General features: G+C 35.5%; 1 non-coding gene across 1 annotated transcript; it reads left to right on the plus strand.

Annotated features, from left to right (window-relative positions):
- The first annotated feature begins 275 nt into the window (after window positions 1–275).
- On the plus strand, window positions 276–349 carry TRNAE-UUC (transfer RNA glutamic acid (anticodon UUC)). Its single transcript has one exon. It is a non-coding gene; the product is annotated as a tRNA-Glu (tRNA).
- Window positions 350–12959: the final 12610 nt, after the last annotated feature.

Raw genomic sequence — 12959 nt, forward strand, 5'->3', positions numbered from 1 at the left:
GATATTAAAACATACTAACATTATTCAACGAATCCAATTTTTAACAACCTTCTTGCCACTTTGATGCTCAAGTTTTGATCCTGGCATGTGGGGTATGAAAACGCTTCCGCTGCGCCACTCCGATACCAGATGGCATACGCTGTTTAAAATTGCACAAAATTTACAAGATCGATTATTCAGTCGCTCACTTTTCCACCGTAATGGAAGATATGGGCTAAAGCCAACTCGTTCATTGATTAGTAAAAGAACATAAATATTAGCCTTAATGTCATCCATCCGTTGTCGTCTAGTCCGGTTAGGATACCTGGTTTTCACCCAGGCGACCCGGGTTCAAATCCCGGCAACGGAAAATCATCATCATCAATTTTGAGGAATGGGAGTTATCGAGTTGCAGCTGTTGTGGGAGCTCAATTGGTTAAAACGTGGTTTTATTGGGCGCGCAACCCATCGATTGATTGCTACATTGTTGGCGACCCGGGTTCAAATCCCGGCAACGGAAAATCATCCTCAATTTTGAGGAATGGGAGTTATCGAGTTGCAGCTGTTGTGGGAGCTCAATTGGTTAAAACGTGGTTTTATTGGGCGCGCAACCCATCGATTGATTGCTACATTGTTGTCGAGGTCATTGCTAGTTTGCCTTCAAACGTGAAGGGCTAGTGCAGTAGCTAGAACGATTGCTACATTGTTGACGAGGTCATTGCAAGTTTGCCTTCAAACCTGAAGGGCTAGTGCAGTAGCTAGAACTCTAATGACATGGTTTGTTGCTAAATCTGTTCATTCCGCGATCGATTCAACATCTTAACTTCGCATATACGGCCCCTGCAAGTTAGTTATACTGTAAGACAGCCACAGAATCAACCTTCCCCAACTATTTTGTTGTTAATCCATCTTGTTAAATCATGTTGGCAAAGATTGCGCGATGTCTTCTTTTAGGGTTTCAGTACAATACATTTTATTAACTATTTGATTCATCTTACCTTGATTTGTGAACTTTAACCTTAAATAACATTTTATTGACTATTGATTCATCTTCCCCTTGATGGGTAAACCTTTTCCAATTTGAAATAATTTATATGCTATGTGCATGTTCTTCATATTGAATAGTGTAACTTTAAAAATTTTAAAATTTTTGGTTGAATTTTTTCTTTAAATATTTTTGAAATCAAATTAGGGAAGCAAACATGGTTTCTCAAGAGAGTTAAAAATATTTCCATCCAACCTATTCCAAACACATGGCCATGGCATTACTAGAAAAATGTTTAATTAGCTAGTTCACCTGTGTCTAGTCATCCCTTGAAAAATGATATCTTCGATCCGTTACTAGTTAGGAGGTTGGATTTATGGTATTTTTATTAGTAACATACATTATCTTATCTTGGTAGTAAGATATATTGTCAAAAGCAAGCCCAGGACCCTTCTTGAATTCACCAAATTCCTAATCCAACTCAATGATTTTGCACTTTGTTTTTATACCTTATTTGTACTATGTGTTTATACTTTTCTCTTGATCATGGTTCAAATCTTTACTTCTCTAAATTATTATTGTTGATACCATAACAATAAAACCCCACAGAGTATTACACAACGTAAGTAAGAAACCTTGAGAAGTTGAGAAATCAAAATGAATAGAAATATATGTTAAATTTCCATCGACACACAACCTCAAGATGAGTCTTCATGCATCTCTATGTACATTTGGTTGCTACTGAACCCATCAATTTGGTTGATATGGCTCATGCATCTCTATACACATTTGGTTGCTACTGGACCCATCAATTAGGTTGTCCATATCAGTGTATGGTAATTATAAATATTATTTCAGTTGCAAGGGCTTGTCGCCCAATTAAATCCATGCTAGATTCACAAGTGAATTTGCTAGCAAATTAAATATAAGCGAGATGAGTAAATAATGTTTTTCCCAACAATGTTATGTTTGTTAGCAGAAACAATACATCTTCCAATTTGATAATTGGTTTGGAGGAGCTCTAATAATTAGGCTGGGATGTTGTCAGTTAATGATGGCTTTACACTGACATAGAATTTTTAATATCGAAAAACAAGATACGAACAAAATGAAGGATGGACAATATTCAAAGATTGAGATAGAAAGTTAGAGGAAACAAAGTTCAAAATTGTTGAAAGCTACTTCACATTTCTTTTAAACTGTCATTTTTTGCAGTCTAATCCATTTGAAACAGAACAAGTATTTCTTTGGTTACCTCCATTTCCTAGATCAAAGAGTCTAATCCATTTGAAACAGAGCAAGTAGTTCTTTGGTTACCTCCATTTCCCAAATCAAAGAGTTATATGGAGAGATGGGCATTTCGTAAGGTTGACTAGCCATGAAGAAACATATTAGTGTATACAAATTGATATGAATATGCCTAATTGCATTCATAAATACTTAGCATAACCATGATATGCCTCAGATTGTAGGCAGCTTCCGAAATTACATAGCCATGTTCTTTAAATCCAACTCTGGTGAGATTACAAACACATGCTCTGTTAATATAACATTCCATTATGCCACTGCTAACTCTCTATCCAAAACAAGGTTGCAGGATTCAAAAGGATTCATACACTTCTCCTTTGTCTTTGATGACGCACCCAATGTGGAGGGGTGGATCGCTCTTCCATAGTTTTCTCTCACATATGTTGTTAGTTTATCACTTTTTTTGAGCTATTGCCAATGTTTACCCCATTTTGAAACAATAAGACATTTATCTAGTTTCAATGTGGAAAGTTTTCATTTCAGTCTTGTTATGTTTTGTTTAAGATAGAAGTGCAGCAAAATGAAAAAATATATATGTAACTGGGTTTTTGCCCCTTTAATAAAAGCTAGTTCTGTTTTTTTCATCTGAAAAAAAAAGCATTCCATTATGCTTTTGTTTTATCATGTTTATAAATAAATAAAGTGAATTTGGACGAGGACTTTTTCATTTTTATAAATAATTTGTATGCAAACAATCCAAATCCTAAAGAGATTTAACATTTCATTACAATTTTTTTTTCTATTTTTATAGATAACATGCATACCAGCAATCCAGAAAACACACATTAGTGAAATGGAAGTTGATTTTTTCATTTTTATAAATAACTTATATATAAGTAATCCAAAAAAAACACGATTAAAATAGAGGAGGAAAACACATACTTGTAAGCACCGTTGGAATTTGGATTCCTCTTTACTTATCAAACCATTTTTTTTTACATTTTGGGTCTTTATATTTCTTGTTAAGAAACATTATGTTTAAAATTTTGCTGATGTTCTGATAATAAATTAACCTTTTATCAATAAAGGTTTGATTAAAAAAATTACCTTTTAATAATTAAATTATGTTAATTTTTTTACATATTTACCATAAGGAAAAAATAAAATGACGATAATACACAATTGACTATTAAATTATAAATCTTGATTTCAAATTGCATGGACACTCAATAAAATCTTACTAACAAAAATCAATAAATATTATACTATCAACTCTAAATATTGTAACAATTTTTGTCCACTACAAAACAGTGACTAGCTTTTATTCAAAAGCATATTCTAGATAAAATTTAGTTTTAACTAAAACTCGAAAATCACCTTACTTTCATCTACCAAGGGAATATATTATTACAAGCGTAGCTATTTTTATTACAAGAATCTTTATTAAAATTATTAGATCATTTGTAATATAATAAACAATAAAATGTTTTTCAATAAAACTAAAAGAAAATATGAAAGAGTTTCATAATTATAAGTAGATGGTTAATAACTTTAAAATACGTATTAACTATATTTCTAGTAACATGCCCCAATTAGTAAATGGAATATAAACTTTGGACTTTCTGAACTTCAAGGGGTGACCATATTCTAAACGAGAGTTTTAAATGGAATCTAAACTCTCATAAGAGAATTTTAAATGGAACCTAAATTAGAAGTAAGAACCAAATGGCCTCACCCTTGGATAGACTATTAGTCATAGAACATTTCTTAGAAGTGGATGTCTTCCTATAAGCGTCTATTCTTTCTTGTATAGGTTTGGATCACTAGTAAATCTATTTAGAAATAGATATCAAGCCTACCCCTAAAAACATGTCTTTCTTTCTTGTATAGGTTTGGATCACTAGCAAATCTATTTAGAAATAGATATCAAGCCTACCCCTAAAAACATGTCTTTTAGATTTTAGAGTTTCTTGCTTTAGGATCCATCATTCCTTGAGAAGACATAGGCATGGTGGGAGGAAATTCAAGTCTCGGGTTCCTCTAATATGGCCAAATTTCAACAAAATTTCAAGATTCTTAAGTCAAAAATAAAAAATAAAATGGAACATAACCCATGGAAAGGGATGGTTTTTCTCAAGTGTATGCCTAAACACTCCCACATGGAGTGATAAGGATGTGATATGTTTTATTTATGAGACTCTCCTCCTATCAAGATTGGTAGAAAACTTGGAAATATCTTAATTCCTCCATAACATATAGGGTATAATGGTGAGGGTTGTGAAGGATTTAGGGGTTCATTCCATTATGTTTTATTCTCTAGTAGAGATCCATGATTTTGTCATACTTTGTGTCTCTTATTATGGAGGTACTAGTATCAGGGACCTATGGACCAATTGTTGCATTCATTTTGACATTAGGAAAAATCCCTCATTCTAAATGTGGCTCTCTTTCTACTAGCTCCATCTTAGCCCAAACCTAAGGAAACGTTTGAGTTGAAAAGATCTCTATGGATTCCTTTGCTCCCTATTAATATTGAGCGATATGTTACCTCCTTTTCCCCAGTGTCCATTATGACTATGGCCACCTCTAGCCATATTTACTTCTTGTGGTAATAACAAATGTTGAAGGCACACAAGGAAACTAGGGACACATAAACCAACTAGTCTCGCCAATAATAATCCCATTGATTGGAACAAAAAATCCTAGGCCCCCACACCCTAATCGACTAACTAACTCACAAGTCCATAGACTTGGATGTGTGAGCATGATAGAATATTTAAACTACTAAACTAGCCATGACCAAGATAAACAACCAAAGACAAACCCCATAGTTACTTGGTTGTCACTCAAAGAGATTGATTCTTTCACACAATATAGTTTTGCAATAGCTTTGTAGACATACAAGGACATCTATCATTTGTATCCTATTAATCCCACTGAATTCATTTTCAATTTGGGCCTCTAAAACTTTTAGAACAACCCTTTTATCAAGAAAATTATCTTCACATTAGGATAAATAATGAAATGAACCCCTAAATCCTTCACACTCCTCACCATTATACCCTATATATTATGGAGGAACTAGGTTCTTTTCAAGTCTTCCTACAAATCTTCATATGGGGAGAGTTTCATAAATAACACATTATGAGACATATCACATCCCTATCACCCCATATGGGGGTGTTTAAGCATACACTTGAGAAAAAAAGCATTCATTTCAATGGTTTATGTTCCATTTTTTTTTTTTACTTAAGAATATTGTTATTTTGTTGAAACTTGGCCATATTGGAGGGATCGTAGACTTGAACCTCTTCCCACCACACTTTTTCCTTCTCAAGGAAGGATGGATCCTTTAGAATGAAAGTCTCAAAATTGAAAGGTTTATTTTTAAGGGTAGTTTCGCTCGGTATTTCTAAACAGATTAGCCTATGATCCAAATCTAAGAATAGAAACTTCCATGAACACATCCACTTCTAAGAGATATTCTCAGACTAAAAATCTATCCAAGAGCAAGGCTATTTGGTTATTACCATCAAAGCAATTGTTCCCTGTGAATACTCCATTAATCGATTCCATGTCAACCATCTTCATTTGTTGCATCAATTGTTTGAACTGCTGAGAGTCTTTGTCCAAGTGGAGAATACCTCCCTTTTTTTCTCCAATGATGTCACCATCCGTATTTAAATATGTTACAAAATCATTATTTCAATTTATATGGATTTTGCATTTTTACATTTTGCATTACATTTTACATTAAATTTTATATTATACATTTTGTAATTTAGTTGTATTACATTTTACATTTATATATATTTTAAGTTGAATATGAAGCCGACACTTAATTTTGTTTTGGTTTTTTTTCTTATATATATTTTTCCCAACATTTAATAAATGTTGACAAACTTACATTACATTACTAACTTACATTACACACATCTCCCCTATATTGGGTTGTAGATCGCCTCTTGGCACAAAGATTGTTAGTTTTTAGTTTTACCATAAATATATAGCATCATGAACCTAATTTTTCACATGTATATCCTCTATATATGTGTGTGAACATTACAATTTTGAATTTTTCTTAAATTCAACAGCTGGAGTTTAATATTCTAAATATTAGTAGTTTATTTGTCTTATGTAAATTATTAACATCAAACAACAATTAAATCAATGATGCGTTCTTCATCATAAAAATGTTGCGGAAATATAAAAATTGTAACTGAGAAATAGATGCACACACAAAATTAACATTGTTGTTTTAGGATAAATGTCCTTGGAAAAACCCCAAAGGGAAAAGCAATGCAACATATGAGTGTTTTATTATTATGCAACAATTTGAGAGTACAATCAACTGGATGCCTTTTACTGCCAATCCTCTGAAAATATTGATCATAACTAGGAAAATAAATTGGAGATCCAATATCTCCCTCTATAACTGAATCTGGCCATGTCTCAACAACTCACACTCTCCCAAGCTATTTGCACTTCGTATGGGGAATGTGTATTGTTGCTTAAGATGAATTTTCACAGCCCTGGATCTGCCTCCTGGTGAGACATCCAACCTCCCTTTGCCTCTGAAACCTTGATCCAACAACTAGTAACTTAAAAAAGCCTCTTTCGGCAACTCGCACTGGGGTTTCTAGCTATTCACACTGCCCTTGTACGACCTCCTCTGCAAATAATTTTACCTCCTCTTTCCCACCTCCCAGACACTAGAAATATTGAGGAAATATTCCTCTAGAATCTCTACTCCCAAATATTTGATGCTCCCTCGCTGTATAATACTTCCCTAGATTCAATTACGCCTTGCTAAAAACCTGAAACTAGGTAGTTGAACTACTCAAATGATATTTGATGCCCTTTTTCCAAGCCCTCAACTTGCTCTTATAATATTTTGTTAGGAAACCAACGACTAAGATATAATTTCGATCAATGGCTTAGTTGACTCCATCAATAGAAGTCTCTAGAGAAAAATAAAATTACCTTGATTAATTAACTTTAATTAATCAACTTCCCTAAGTTAAACTTAAGAAATAATTAAATTATTGGCTAATTATTTTAATTAAGGTGTTTCCCAAGCTTATCACGCGAAACCTTTTCTGGGTTTTGGAGATCTCATGTTCCTTAGCCTCTTAGACATCATAGAGACTAGAACACCTATCATCTACTACCATAAACTAGCACTCCCTCTTAGCAAGGAAGGTGTTCTTCGCTATACCCATCTATTCTTTGAAATAAACGAATTTGGCTCTCCCTAGAGCCTTCATGAGTATATCAAACACCTGTTGGTCTATGGGAACATGTTGTAGCTAAAACGATCCGCACTGCACACAATATCTGATGAAGTGGTATTGTATGTCGATATGATTCGACCCATCATGGAACACTGGATTCTCAAAGATCTTGATGTAACTTTGATTATTGCATTAGATATTGGTCGCCTCCATCTTCTAACTAAACAAACTCACTAGTGTATTTCGAAGCCAAATAGTTTCACATGTGGCCATGCTAGCTGCCATGTATTATGCCTCTGCAAAACTCAGTACCACTGACTTTTGCTTCTTGTTTCACCAAGATACAACCCCTAATCCAACATTAAAGTAACACCCTGATGTGGTCTTTCGATCCACTGAACTACTTGCCCAGTCTGCATCTGTATAACCACATGACCTAACATCATCACCTTGAGTATACCTCAACCCATACTCGATTATGTCGCATAAGTACCTCAATGTATGTCTTACCGTTGTCCAATGCACCCTCTTAGGTCCCACCATAAATTGGCTAAGAATGTTGACCATGAAACATATTTTGTCTTTGAGGTTTCTGCGAGTCTCATGTTTATGTAGATTTACTTCCGAATCCATCGTATTCAAATTCTTTTTTTGATCGACGTTTCGAACCAGCAATAGTGGTTCATCTTCAGGATGTGAAAGAATTGTTGAAAGACTGGTCTTATTTCTCAAATATATAGAGATGTGTGAGATGCTTAGCCGACAGAACAACTGAAGAATCTCTGCATCTCTTCAAGAATGTAAGGTCAGTCTTCATTTTCGTTAAGAGAAATCTGTGTCGTTCAAATCTGTGAACTTCTATCAATATCTCCCTTCTATATTGGGTGAGTATTTTGTCTTTGAGGTTTCTGCGAGTCTCATGTTTATGTAGATTTACTTCCGGATCCATCACATTCAAATTCTTTTTTTGATCGACGTTTCGAACCAGCAACAGTGGTTCATCTTCAAGATGTGAAAGAATTGTTGAAAGACTGGTCTTATTTCTCAAATATATAGAGATGTGTGAGATGCTTAGCCAACTGAACAACTGAAGAATCTCTGCATCTCTTCAAGAATGTAAGGTCAGTCTTCTTTTTCGTTAAGAGCAATTTGTGTCGTTCAAATCTATGAACTTCTATCAATATCTCCCTTCCATATTGGGTGAGTATTTTGTCTTTGAGGTTTCTGCGAGTCTCATGTTTATGTAGATTGACTTCCGGATCCATCGCATTCAAATTCCTTTTTTTTTATCAACGTTTCAAACCAGCAACAGTGGTTCATCTTCAGGATGTGAAAGAATTGTTGAAAGACTGGTCTTATTTCTCAAATATATAGAGATGTGTGAGATGCTTAGCCGACAGAACAACTGAAGAATCTCTGCATCTCTTCAAGAATGTAAGGTCAGTCTTCTTTTTCATTAAGAGCAATCTGTGTCGTTCAAATCTGTGAACTTCTATCAATATCTCCCTTCCGTATTGGGTGAGTATTTTGTCTTTGAGGTTTTTGCGAGTCTCATGTTTATGTAGATTTACTTCCGGATCCATCGCATTCAAATTCTTTTTTTGATCGACGTTTCAAACCAACAACAGTGGTTCATCTTCAGGATGTGAAAGAATTGTTGAAATACTGGTCTTATTTCTCATTCTTGAAGAGATGCAGAGATTCTTCAGTTGTTCTGTCGGCTAAGCATCTCACACATCTCTATATATTTGCAACTGAAGAATCTCTGCATCTCTTCAAGAATGAGAAATAAGACCAGTCTTTCAACAATTCTTTCACATCCTGAAGATGAACCACTGTTGCTGGTTCGAAACGTCGATCAAAAAAAGAATTTGAATGCGATGGATCCGGAAGTAAATCTACATAAACATGAGACTTGAAGAAACCTCAAAGACAAAATACTCACCCAATACGGAAGGGAGATATTGATAGAAGTTCGCAGAATTGAACGACACAGATTTCTCTTAACGAAAAAGAAGACTGACCTTATATTCTTGAAGAGATGCAGAGATTCTTCAGTTGTTCTGTCGGCTAAGCATCTGACACATCTCTATATATTTGAGAAATAAGACCAGTCTTTCAACAATTCTTTCACATCCTAAAGATGAACCACTATTGCTGGTTCGAAACGTCGATCAAAAAAAGAATTTGAATGCGATGGATCCGGAAGTAAATCTACATAAACATGAAACATATGTACGGCCTAGTGTTTACCATATACATGAGTGAACCAATGAGATGTATATACAAGGTTGGGTCAATGTTCTCGTCCTTTGATGCATCTATATTCCTCCAATTAGTAATCATAGGCATAGACATAGGCCTACAAGCCGACATCCTGAACCTCTTCAGTTTATTTATAGTATATCTCCCTTAACTAAGGGAGGTCTCCCTATCCCTTTGCCATACCTCTAGGCCTAGGAAGTAACACATCAATCCCAAATCCTTCATGTCAAAATATGCTACCAGGTTCCTCCTATAGTCCTCTATGAGCCTTGACAACCCTGTCAAAAAGAGGTCATCCACATACAACACCAGGATGAGTGGCTCACCCTCTACCATCAAATAGTAAAGGTTGGGATCTGAATCACTCTTGACGAATCCCATCTTTTACAAGTAGTTGTCAGTCTGACCATACAATTCCCTACGAGTCTGCTTGAGCTCATATAGCGCTCTCTTCAGTCTCCACGCATGTGTGCCACTCCCATGTGTCTTGAAGCACTTTGGCTATTTGATTTATACCTCCTCATTTATCATCCCATTCAATAATTTTGTCTTAACATCCATCTAGTGAATTTTCCATCCCATATGTAATGCTAGAGTTACTACTGACCTGATGGAAGTATATATGCCAACTGGGGCAAAGGGATCCTCATATTTTATGCCTTCATTCATACCCCTTTTCCACAAACCTATAATTTTACTTCTCCACGCTACCATCTACAACGTACTTGATTTTAAAGATCCACCAAGAGCCCACAACTAACCTATCCACAAGCCTCGGCACAACCTCCAATACATAATTTTTCATGATGGAGCTATACACCTCCACCATGTCATCCTACCACACCTAATGTTGTGAAGACTCCTAATAGCTATAAGGTTTAACAACATGTGCCACCAATGCTTGGTACCTCTCTGGCTATTTACATTCTTTCTTGTATGTCCTAGGAATCCTAATAAACACTTGTGAATCACTCAGCATCTGATGAAATTCTATGTTAGTGTGATCGCTAGTGGTGGGTGGTTTGACCAGCTCCTCATATTTCCTTTACTGCTCCATTTGTTACAAACTTGGTAGATCCTCTACATTTGAACTAGTGTTAATACTAGTATTTGTACTAGAACCCTACAATTGTTCCTACGGTTGTCCCTATTGTTGGACTAATGGAGATTTTGTTGACTCACTCTGTTCATCTACTGGCATCTTGTGAGATCTTATGAACGCCCTCTCCTCCATGAACTTCACTTCCCATATCACGATAATCCTCTTCCTGCTGGGAATATATATTCTATATGCCTTGAGGTTTTTCTATACCTAACAAAGTACCCCTTCTCTGTAGTCTAATCCAACTTAGTTTGTTTTTCATCTAGTACACGGCAGTATGTTATACTACCAAAGATTTTGAAGTGGCTAACCTCCAGTTTCTTCCCTAAGAAAACCTCCTTTGGTGGTGTACTCCCCAATGCCCCATGAGTAACCCTATTATGGATGTACACCATTGTACTACGTGCCTTTTCCCGTAGAAACTTGGGCAAGTCTTGATCATATAGCATAGCCTTTGTTTCCCCAACAATACTCCTTTTTTTCTTCTTTGCTACTCCATTTTGTTGTGGATTATGTAGAGTTATTCACTCCCTCCTAATTCCATCCTTTGCATAGTAACCAATGAAGTCACTATATATGTACTCTCCTGTGTTATCTGTGTGAAGTACCTTGATCTTTTTCCCTATCAAATTCTCAACCAAATCCTTAAACTGTTTGAACTGACTGGAGACCTCCTCCTTGGCCTTTAGAAAATAGATCCAAGTCTTCCTGGAGTAGTCATCTATGAAGGTGACTAAGTATTCATACCCTCGGAGAGATCTAGTGGAAATTGGGTTGCAAATGTATGAATGTACAAGCTACAACACCCACACAACACCCCATTTGATCTACTATCACTTCCTAAGAACATTGCCTTTGCATATTTCCAAAGTATGCACCCCCTGCACACATCATCATGTTCCATGCTTAATTCTAGAACACTTGTCATTGTATCCTTGAGCATCCTTAGTGCTCCATGGTGTAGATGACCCATTCTCTTATGCCATAACTCACTTAGGTCTTTCCCAATGTTGTTGGTGTTGTTGAATAATGCCTTTGGAGAATCAAGTGGCAACTTATATAAACTATTGCTTCAAACCTCGATCTACTTCACCTTCTTCCAGTTCTGTTGTTTAATGAATGCCTTCTTCCCTACAAAGTGGACATCATAACCCGTGTCCTGTAATTCTGACATTGAAATTAGGTTCATGCCTAATCCTGGCACATGCAACACATCTGAGACATTGGTTCTTTCCCTTGACTCCCTTTGAATCTCGATGGTACCTCTCTCAACTGGAGTACATTTACTTTTGTTTCCCATCTGAATCTGGAAATCCATATGCTCCTCCTTATAGTTGGAAAAGTAGTCTCTAACTTTTGTCATGTGTGTTAACGATCCATTGCCTATATACCAAACACCCTGTGAAGTCGAGCTATAGAGGAAAGTTATTTGAGTAAACTCATCTTCTAATATGGAAGACAAATCCATAGCATCTTGAATGTTGAACCTCTTTGTGGCCATACTGGAAAATATGAGAACCTCAAATACACAAGACAAGTCCTAGGTTTAATTCTTCATGTGATTTTCTCTTCCTTCCTTGCATTGATTTTTTGCTACAAAGCCCTTGTTGCAAATCTTCTGCATTATATCTGCTATGTGAAGTAACTGATCTTCTCACCAGAAACCTCTCTCCAACAATCATACTACATGTTGCTACTTTTTTTAGGGAAAATCGAATTTATCCTCAACCTTGGACTGGAAATCAAATTTCTACCTCTAGCAATTTCCATTGCCTAGCTGACCTGTGTAGATATGGAAATAGTGCTTTAGATCTCCCCCTGAATTTGCACAAATCTCGTTTCCCTTAGCCTAGATCCTTTGATATGATCTTCTCTACTTTGAAACCATATGAAAATTCCTTGAATGCAACAACAATATTTATCTTCTAATTGTTAGTAGTTTATTTATGACAAATAATGATAAATTCGCTGATGCATTATTCACCATAAAAACATTGCAGAAATATAAAAACTGGAACTGATAAATAGATGCACACCAACAAAAGTAAAACTGTTATTTTTGGACAAATGTCCCTGAAAAAACCATAAAGGAAAAACCAGTGCAACATATGAGGATTTTGTTATTATGCAGTAATTTGAGAGTACA

The sequence above is a fragment of the Pinus tabuliformis genome, chromosome 6, assembly GCF_031772625.1.
Source record: "Pinus tabuliformis cultivar Carrire ecotype Pingquan chromosome 6, CPIR1, whole genome shotgun sequence".
In the NCBI taxonomy this organism is placed as follows: Eukaryota; Viridiplantae; Streptophyta; class Pinopsida; order Pinales; family Pinaceae; genus Pinus; species Pinus tabuliformis.